This window comes from Rattus norvegicus, chromosome 15 (assembly GCF_021556685.1).
Source record: "Rattus norvegicus strain SHRSP/BbbUtx chromosome 15, alternate assembly SHRSP_T2T, whole genome shotgun sequence".
Taxonomy (NCBI): Eukaryota; Metazoa; Chordata; class Mammalia; order Rodentia; family Muridae; genus Rattus; species Rattus norvegicus.
The window spans coordinates 37,945,828-37,955,009 of record NC_141548.1 but is presented as its reverse complement, the minus strand read 5'-3'; the positions used below and the strand labels follow the sequence as shown (position 1 = coordinate 37,955,009).

Here is a 9,182-nt window from a genome sequence, read left to right as displayed (position 1 = left end):
TTTGTTGAGCATCTACTTTGTGCTGGACATTGCATAAGTGTTGGAATCGCTAAGTGTACACATCACGCAGAAGTTCCTTGTGGAAGGAACATACATTCTAGTTTGGTACAAACAGGCGGAATGAGTTAAAGACAGAATGTCAGATGACCCCCCCCCCTTCCATGAATTTCAGTGGCCTCTGTGTTGTAAATCCTTCCCAAGCTGTCTGCTGATTTTGTTCAGATTCCTCAGAAGAATCACTGTGAGTGGCAGGCTCAGTCCTTGGAGAGGTATTGCTTAAAATGATTTGAAGTCAAAATCACTCCTTAAGCCATGATCCACAGAGTGGATGTTTGATAACAGGCACAGAAACCAGGCTAATTTCATTGTGTGTCACCATTTGAGCTCTTGGGTGTCCAAGGGTGCTGACAATCAGACTAACATTCTGAAAGGTGTCTTTCTCTGAGTGGGAGGTCTTAACCACAGCCTTGAAACAGTTACTAAACCCTAAACAGCTTTGCTCCATTTATAAGGCACAGGCATGGATTTTTTTGTCCTACTTCTGACTGCTACAGGATGTCAGAATGGCAAATAATCCTGGCTTCAGTGTAAAAGTCAAGAGTCCCAGAAGCCTCTAACAAGAGAGTCTGCCTGTGTTTCACAGCGCTGGAGCCAGGCAGTCTTTTCTCCAGCCATGAAAGTCCTAGATGGCATCTTCTTCCTATGGAAGGGAGCTTTGTCAACATTGAAAACCTGTTGTGTGAGTGGCTCATTCTTCTCATCTAGAGCTGGGCAACCTAACACAGCTTCTACCCCAGCGCTAGCTGTCTGTACTGGTTGCTTCTTACTGCCATGACAAAACGCCCAACAGAAACAACTCAAAGAAAGAAGATGCTCTCAGACCCACAGAGGGCTCAGTTCATGGTCACGTGGCCTCATGGGCTTGGGCAAAACATCATGCCAGTGGGAGTCCACAGTGGAGGAGAACCGCTCACTCCAAGCTGGCAGGGACTTGTCAGCAGCTGGGACACTGTTCTACAGGAGCCCCCTGTCCCCCATGCCACTCCTGCCGTGAACCTTCCTCCAGCTAGGCACCCCTCCTAAAGTTTCTACAACTCCAAAAATAACACTGCCAGCTACTGTCCATGCATTAAAAAGATGAGCTCACAGGTACATTTCCACTCACCCCACATTTCCTCACCTCGAACTGGTTTCAGGGAGATAGCTCTTTCCTTAGCTCTCACAAAATCACCCCAATAGCTTCACATTAGTCTTCTGCAGCTTGTCATAAACAATTAAAAATAATCTTAACACGTTTTTATTTGGGAGGGGTGGCATGTGCATTCAACAATGCATATACGTAGACAACCACATGTGGGGGTCTGTTGTGTTATCCGTCTACTGTGCGAGCTCCAGGGATTGAACTTGGGTTGTCAGGCTTGGCCACAAGCTCCGACATCCACTAAACCATCTTGATGGCCATCTCTACCGTTATTTAATGGAAGAAAACTGGGTCCTTGCTCTGGGTGAAGCTTTGGCTTAAAGGAATTTAGTGGATGCTTTGATCTTCTATCAAGGCTGCTCCAACATCCCTATCACCTGAGTGCTCACTGGCATGTGACTGTATTTGCATTCACAGCTTGGCTGTTTTCTTTCCAGAGGTCAGCCTGTAGGCTGTTCTTGGCTTTCAACATGCCTCTCTCCCTAAGCCTAACCATTTCTAGCTGTTGATCTAAAGTCAGTCACATGGGACTCTTTCAGCCAATGAGCGCAGAGAGATGCAGGGCTCAATTGTAGGGCTGCTAATTGGCCACATCTCAATGCTTGCAGAACCGAGGTGCTGGAGGTGAGTGGAAAATAGTCTTGACACACATTTACTCCCCTCGGTGGCGTGGCTCTGCCCCTCTCCCAAACAATTGGAGCCGTTACATAGCAGTAACACGCGATGTTTCAGAGCATCAAAGCATGACAGCGAGGAGCGTGTTTAAAATGTGGTAAGACCTGCCAAAAAACGTGAGGCAGAGCTGTGAGCACTTCCCGCTGGGAATCAACCAATCTTTGAAAAGCCAAAGAACTGTGGGTATTTGGTGATGGATCTGGCAGATGGAATTTCAGGTAACAATGGAAAGCGAGTTCAAGGTAACATTAGGATTTTATTTCTAGCTTTGGACCATGTGGTGGTGGAAGTCCTTGGGAGATGTTGGCACTGGAGGAGGAGCAAGTGAGTAGAGGGCTGAGGGTGTGAGTCAGCCCTTTGTGTGGGCTATGGTGTGGTCTGGAAAAGAGGCCTGCATGTGATAGCGGCATGAGAGTCCCCAGGCTGGAGGATCTGCTGAAGGAGTCGGTAGCTCAGGAAAGAGGCTCAATCTGGGACTCTCCAACGTGAACCAGTCAGAGTGGTGGGCAGAGACCCACAGCACTCACAGGATGCTTGTTCAACTAGAGAAGGGTAGGAGGGCATCTCTGGCCCTTGTGACTTGTGATTAGGTGAGTGGCGAGGAGGAAAGGCTGTCTAGAGTCAGGTAACGGGAGGCTGTGGGGGAGCTCTGTGGTACCTACTACACTCTGTTCTATCCACTGATTACAAGCAGTAACTGTACAGAACATAGGAGCCAACTTGAAGATTTTGGAAAGTATGTAACAGATTGTAGAAGAGACAGAACCTGGGGCTCCATAGGGACAGCATCCCATTGTTCTGTTTTAAAATTGGGGAGTGTTTGTTTTTTTAATATTTACTTCTTTTCCTCTCAATGCTAGGGACAATTCCCAGTGGCTAATTGTGTGACCATGTGATTCAGGTGACTAAAAAACCTCCAATAGTAGCTTCTGAGTCTTTCTCGTCAGGGGAACCCTGTGTGCTGGAGTGTGTATGTCAAGTAGGGACAGAGACCCGAGGAAGGAAAGTCAAAGAGAAATTTGTAATTCTGCACAAGGACCCCAAGCCATGTGTGTGCAGGGCAGATGCAAGCCAGGAAGCAAACACGGAGGTGACCTGAGATTACCCAAGACAATGGACCACTGATATACGGACATAAGTATTTTCTAAGGGGTTCAAACAGAACTCCAGGTATGTGGTGTGGCACTGTGGGGGCCCAGGGCACAGACAGATTTACATGACACATTTCCAGAGAACCAAAGAAATGTCCTCGAGGGGAGATGCCCCATGATGCCAAAGGGACCCAGGACAGGACAGGAAATCTAACTGGAGAAGGAAAAGCTGTAGAGTGCACTAGAAATAACCTATAAATCACCACGTGCACAGCAGGAAAGGGGATACGCTACGGGAGCGCATGAACGCGAAGTCCAGTGTGAAGGATCAAATCTGAAGAACACAGAGAAACAATAGAAAAATATTTAGACTTTTATGAATCTGTGACAACGCTGTAAAAAAAAATCCAACATATGTATGGCAAGACCCTCCCACAGGACCATCCAGGTAGCTCAATGGGCAAGGCTTTTGCCACCAAGCCTGATGATTTGAGTTTGGTCAGACCGGGGTCCTATATTGTCTTAGTGTTATGTGGCTGGGAAGCTATACCATGACCAAGGCAACTCTGATAAGGGAAAGCATTTAGTTGGGGCTGGCTTACACTGTCATCATGGTGGGAAACATGGCAGCATGCAGATAGATATGGTACTGGAGAAGGAGAGTTCTACATCAGGATCCACAGGTAGCAGGAAGAAGAGTGAGCCACTGGGTCTGGCTGTGGCATTTGAAACCCCCAAAGTCCACTCCCAGCAATACGTTCCTCCAACAAGGTCACACTCCTAATCCCTGTCAAGTATTACCATTCTCCAAGCATTCAAATACATGAGCTTGTGGGGTAATTCCTATTAAAACCACCATATGTGGTAGAAGGAGTTCTGACATGCTGTCTTCTGACCTCCACACATGCACTGTGGGCCACCCACACATACAAGTAAATACATGTAAAAAAATATAAAAGGATCTCAAATAGAGTGGAGATAAATATTGATCCAGGGACAACATTTGAAGGCCAGATGCTTGGTGAAATCAAGGCAAAATTTATGGACTTAAAGTGATAACCTAACTCTAAGTCCAGCAAATTAAAAGATCCTGTGCCGATATATATGCATATATACATACATATATGTGGGTGTGGGTGTGGGACAGTAACTTTTAAAGTTTCTATAGGAAGCTGGGCACGGTGACACACATCTTTCCAGCCCTCAAGAAGTAGAGGCAGGAGGACCAGCAATTCAATCAAGGTCATTCTCAAATGCATACTGAGTTTGGGCTGCATGAGATACTGCCTCTAAAGCCAAAAATAAATAAATCCCAACATAGAAAGATGTAAGTGCTATATATGGGAAAGCAATTGAAATAGTCATAGAGTTCTCTTAGTAACTATGCAAGGCAGTAGGACGTTCACCTTCAACAGGAAATCCACACTGTGGATTCAGAATTCTGTCCCCAGCAAAAACACCCTTCCAGAGAAGCACGTTAAAATATTTTCATGTGGGGCTGGAGAGATGGCTCAGAGGTTAAGAGCACTGTCTGCTCTTTTCAGAGGTCCTGAGTTCAATTCCCAGCAACCATATGGTGGCTCACAACCATCTGTAATGAGATCTGGTGCCCTCTTCTGGCATGCAGGCATATATGCAGGCAGAACACTGTATACATAATAAATAAATAAATAATCATTAAAAAACATTTTTATGTAAAAGAATGTCACATTTCCAGAACCATAAAGAAATTCCTTCATGCTAAAGGATAGCAAATAGAAAACAGATCTTATTAGCTCTTTAAAACACATATAGCTGGGGGGTTGGAGAGATGGCTCAGCAGTTAGGAGCACTGACCTCTCTTCCAGAGGTCCTGAGTTCAATTCCCAGTAACCACACGGTGGATCACAGCCATCTGTAATGGGATCCGATGCCCTCTTCTGGTGTGTCTAAAGAGAGCAACAGTGTACTCATATAAATAAAATAAATAAATCTTAAAAAAATTACCACACATATGGCTGTTTAGACTCAAAACTATAGTATTTTCTTATAGTACTTAGGATCACTCAACACAAAGGACAGTTAGGGAAGGGCCAAGAAATGTATGATGCTAAAAGTTTCTACAATTTGTGAACACTACATAGACATGAAAGTTTAAGTATATTCTAATTGCTACAACAATTACCACCATCAACAAAAGCCAAGGCTATAATGGCATACAGTAGACAAAATGGAATATGTGGTGGTTTGAATAAGAATGGCCCCTCTAGGCTCATGTATTTGAACCCTGGGTCCCCAGTATGGCCTTGTCAGAGGAAGTATGTCTCTGAGAGTTGAAAAGTTTGCACCCTCATAGACCCACGCCATTTCCAGTTGCTTTCTCTGGCTCGTGCCTGCTGTCTGAAGAAGTGAGTTCTTAGCTTCCTGCTCCAACCCTCATGCCACCTCTTGGCTACCATGGACTCATCCTATGGAACTACAAGCCAAAATAAAATCATTTCTCCTCATGTCGCCTCGGTCATGGTATTTTCTCACAGCAATAAAGAAGTAACTATTAAATAATAAAGAGAGCAAACTTGGGAATGAGGTAAATGTCTTGGCTCTGATTATTTCTCCCGAAAGTATGTCTGCTATCCTGACTGTACTGGTTACATTGTATCACTGTGACCCCCGCCCCCCACCAACAGAAACAAGGACTTCGTTTTGAACATGGTTTTAAAGCACTCAGTCTCTCCTGGCAAGGAAGGCACAGAAGAGCAGTTGTCATCATAGCAGAGGTTCACACAGACACGATGCTGGCATTCAGCTCTTTGCTTCAAAGAAGAAGGAAGATATCCAGTAGTTCTGCAGGTAGGGGAAGAGAGAAGAGGTCCAGTAGCGAACGGGTGCTTTGCCCCTTTTATAGGCTGCAGTCAGGAATCCACTAGCTGAGTGGATATGGCCAGCCATTCTTCAATGACTTTGGCATACGTGTGACAGTCTTGGACTGAATCAGGTCTCTGTTCTTCCGTGCAGGGATGGATTGGGTTGGGAGGATGACAGATAGACTGTAGAAATATAATAAACAAGGATAATAGGATTACAGATTCTGAGGAGTTCTGATAAACACTGATGAGATCAGTATTCCATTTAGAAAGCTGAACAAGGTAAATATTGAATTGTGAGGGCAGATTTGGTCCAAACACATATGGATGTATGAATGTTAAATATTTAAAAATATTATTGAAACTGTCTTCTCACCTAATCTAATCTCCCAAGAGGATTATCCAATGCCCTACAGTTTAGCTTTATATTTTCTTTGATGTCTGAAAATAGCTTTATCATATATGCATATTTCCCTAAACATTGCATTTTTATTTTTGAGTATTATGAGTATATTGTTTGTTCCTTTACAAGTCACCTATACTCACTCACATTTTCAGCATTTACCCCTGTTGTATTTATGCACGGCTCACGACTTTTTTTTTTTTTACGACTTTTTTACTTCCCTATAATCATCCATTATGAATGTTTAACTATCCCATCCCCAGAAAGCAGGCCCTTGCACATCGCGTCCTGTTATGAAAAATGGCTATCATGGATGGGTTCCCGAGACATCCGATGAAACGTTCTCTTGGGAGGTGATTTTTCAAACTGTGGGTCATGATAGTCATGAAAGTCAGGTTAGCGGATGGCGGCAACAGCATCCTTACAGAAGCAAAGGCAGTTTAGGAGCATAGGAAGACTCCGGGGTTCAGCGAGACCTGCATCTATCTACGAAGGTTGTCCATGCCAGGTCTGTGTGTGCTCAATGGGAGGTCACCAATGGGGTGCTGTAGGCATTAGGGAATGAGTACTGGCTTACCTGGAGACCTCACAGACGTTACCATAGCGAAGCTGGAGTCTAGAATGTCAGTGCTGTGACTGAGGTTGTTGACTCCAACAGCTGCTTGCCAAGAGCATGGACGTGTGATCTGGGCACTGTCTCAAGCCGAGACAGGTTCCTGAAAGTGAAGAAAAACCATGGGCTCCAAATAGAAGTCAAAGGAGAGGGGCTTGCAGACTCAAAAGACACAGCAGTACACGCTACCCTGGGAAAGAAGCATCGGGGTAAGGAATCACAGTGGCTGTGTGAATCATACAGTGAGGGTGTAAAAGATGTGAAAAACCAGAAGACGTCAGCATGTGTCTGTCACACATATAAGAGCAAGGGCCATTTTGTTGAACCAGTTTCATGTGTTTACAGGAGCATGCTGAGGTACAGGCTGTTTCTTACTGCTGTCGGAAGACATTGATCTGGGCATGGAGCTGTGCACATTGTTTTTCCGGATAAATCTCTACTGGTGATCTTCCCGCGTTCCCACCCTCGCTGGCATAGGCAGCAGGATATCCCTTGACTGTTGCCCACCTACTTGGAGCTCAGGGGTGCCCTTCAGATGGTGCTCACTTTAAAACTCACGGTTTCTCTTTATTAATGTAAGTATTGCAGCTGGTTATCCAAATTACAAACACGCAGTCCCAGTTTGTGGCTTGTTTTTCCCACCTATGATGTCTTCTGTTGGCCAGAACCTCTTAGCTTTAATGTCACTGGGATTCATTCTTTCCTTTATGGGTTTGCATAGTTTAAAAAAATGTATTAGATGTTTGTTGTTGTTTATAGAGACAGGGCATTCTTACCTAGTGCATTATTGTAGTTTGGGCCTTTTCAACGAAAATAGATTGGTGCATGAGATGCAAACAATTAAATTCTCGCTCTCTCTCTGTCTCTGTCTCTCTCTCTGAAACTCATCACAGTTTAAATCAATTTAAATGAATAATCTGTTTATTCCTCACTGCTTGAATGTGAACTGTTTTATGGAACTTACTGGTGTGTGCCTCTGTGTGTGTGTATGTGTGTGTGTGTGTGTGTGTGTGTGTGTGTGTGTGTTGCCAGGACTTGAACCCGGGCCTGGTCCACCCTAAGCAAATGCTCTACCACTGAGCTATATCCCCAGGCTCTCATGCTTCCTTTTTTCCAGTTATTTTATGTGGAGTAGGAAAGAAGGTACACCTTTTTTATTTTAAAATTACATGTACATGTTTATTGTATGTGTGCATATATGTATATATGCACTCAAGCATACAGCTATATGTGTGGAGGTCCGAGGACAGCTTGTAGAAGTTAGTTCTCTCCTTCTGTATGGATCCTGGAGTTTGAATCTAATCGTCAGGCTTAGTGGCAAGTGCCTCACCTGTTGAGCCATCTTGAAGCCCAGAGCCATACTATCAGTGTACAAAGTCCCTATATCTACCCTATTCGCACTGTCGCATCAGCTGTATTGCTTAGGTCCTCATCCTTATGTTTTGCCTGCCTCCTTGATTTGTACCGAGAATGGCAGCTGAAAGTAAAATCCATTGTTAATTTGATGTCTTTTTCTCTTTACCTGTCCTATAATTTTGTGTTTTGTAACAGCGACTGGTGGTTGATTGGGAGCACAGATCCTCACAGTCTCTGTCGTCAAGGCTTTGAGAATTGTAACTTGTTTTTTTGGTCACGTGTAATGTTTTTATAAGGTAAGATTCTGTTTTGATATCATAACTCGACATTAGCTGTCTTAGTTCAATTTATCCTCCTATTTGGTCTAGACCTTGGGAGTCACTGTGTCTTAGTTCTTTGTTATATACAACGTACAATGAGTCTACTCTGTGAGCCAAATGAACCCCTGCCCACCTTTTAAAGTGTGATGATTTGGCCATCACACATATTGATAGTTAGTGTGTTTAAGTACAACATGATCATGTTATCTCATGTTGTAATCACTTTACATTGTGTTCTGCTGTGTTTCTCCACATATTTTCCATTATGGTTGAGATTCTAATTTGTGATGTAAGAAAGACTACCGTTTGTTAGAACTGAAGATGTCTCAGTGGTTAAGAGCACTGACTACTCTCCCAGAGGACCTGGATCTGATTTCCAGCACCCGAGCCTCAAAACTGGATGCGACTTTAGTCCCAGAGCACCTGTCACCTTCCTTTGGCCCCCTTAGGCACCAGTCACACAGGAGATGCACATACACATGTGTAGGCAACACACACACACACAGACACACACACACACACACACACCCCACAGACACACACCCACACACACCCACACACACCCACACACACCCACCCCCCCCCCACACACACACACAGACACACACACACACTTAAATGACATTTGCAAGTTGACTTCGGTCTCTGCTGTAGCGAATCTCCTCAGTGCTTAAGCCTTT

The 9,182-nt window shown here is 44.3% G+C and overlaps 1 protein-coding gene and 1 long non-coding RNA gene across 4 annotated transcripts in view; one reads left to right on the top strand and one right to left on the bottom strand.

Annotated features, from left to right (window-relative positions):
• Nucleotides 1-3,322: 3,322 nt before the first annotated feature.
• Nucleotides 3,323-6,766, bottom strand: LOC103693635 (uncharacterized). The gene is made up of 2 exons (XR_015638818.1): nt 6,639-6,766; nt 3,323-5,993 (listed from the first exon to the last, which is right to left on the bottom strand). It is a non-coding gene; the product is annotated as an uncharacterized LOC103693635 (long non-coding RNA).
• A 47-nt stretch (nt 6,767-6,813) lies between these two features.
• Atp8a2 (ATPase phospholipid transporting 8A2) overlaps nt 6,814-9,182 on the top strand; it is a 528,141-nt gene continuing 525,772 nt past the window's right edge. Inside the window, exons 1-3 of one of the 3 annotated variants that reach the window (XM_087586606.1) lie at nt 6,814-7,035; nt 7,172-7,401; nt 8,378-8,478. The gene's annotated coding sequence lies outside the window, so the exon portion shown is untranslated. The remainder of the gene's footprint in view (nt 7,036-7,171; nt 7,402-8,377; nt 8,479-9,182) is intronic. The other 2 variants (XM_087586608.1, XM_087586607.1) reach the window with 2 other exon arrangements.